This window comes from Atta colombica, unplaced genomic scaffold (assembly GCF_001594045.1).
Source record: "Atta colombica isolate Treedump-2 unplaced genomic scaffold, Acol1.0 scaffold77, whole genome shotgun sequence".
Classification (NCBI taxonomy): domain Eukaryota; kingdom Metazoa; phylum Arthropoda; class Insecta; order Hymenoptera; family Formicidae; genus Atta; species Atta colombica.
The window spans coordinates 355,932-356,770 of NW_017259569.1; the positions used below are offsets into that span (position 1 = coordinate 355,932).

Sequence of the window (839 nt, forward strand, 5' to 3'; positions counted from 1 at the left end):
ATTCATTTATATTCAATGTACCTTTCTGTATTTTGTCTCAAGATTTTCGAACGGCAATGTATGCCATGCAAATATATGTGAACAAGGCGAAGAGATGGAATTGCGTGAAGGCGCTACGCCAGGAACGTTCACTACCAGTTAATAATTCTGTTAGTATAAACCAATGATCAGTCCGTTGGACGTAACACGTGGTTCAGTTTAAGACGAAATAGGTTCCCCGGCGCGGCAATGCATTCCTCCCAATTGGTCATGTCGCTTATAGAAACTGATCGTCACTAAGCCGAACTACGTAGCTTTTCTTGTGACAATCAAAGCACACCGCGTAGGCACTACCATCTGAACAGAAAATATGGAAAAGGCTATGTACAGCGAAAAGGCTACTGAGCAAGCGCGAATAGTGACGCCGATTGTACTGTAATTGTACTGTGTTAATTGCGAGGATCTAAAGTAATTGAGAGACAAATCAGCCGCTCGATCGAGTATAACGTGATGTGACGTGTACAAGTGTAACACCGATTTTGAGTGTGTGACGAGAAAGATGTTGCCGTCTTAAAGCTTACAAGAGCAAGCGCTATTCGCACACCACCTAGAAAACTTTCTAAAGCGTTTCTTAAGCTTTTTTTCTCCAATGTTGGGCGACGTAAATTAGCATTAGAATATCTGAATTATTATTTAATACTTGATCTTTTCTTATAATAATGTAAACACAATTTTATACAAAACTGATTTAATAAAAAAATTAATTTAATAAAATATTTTATTTTACATTTAAATTATACTTAAATTTGTTATTAAAATAAAAATGGAGTTTTGATATAAAACTTATATATAATTAATAT

General features: G+C 35.4%; 1 protein-coding gene across 1 annotated transcript in view; it reads right to left on the reverse strand.

Moving 5' to 3' along the window:
- The window catches only part of LOC108692568, a 412,667-nt gene that overhangs the window by 1,891 nt on the left and 409,937 nt on the right, over positions 1-839 (reverse strand). The window lies entirely within an intron of this gene.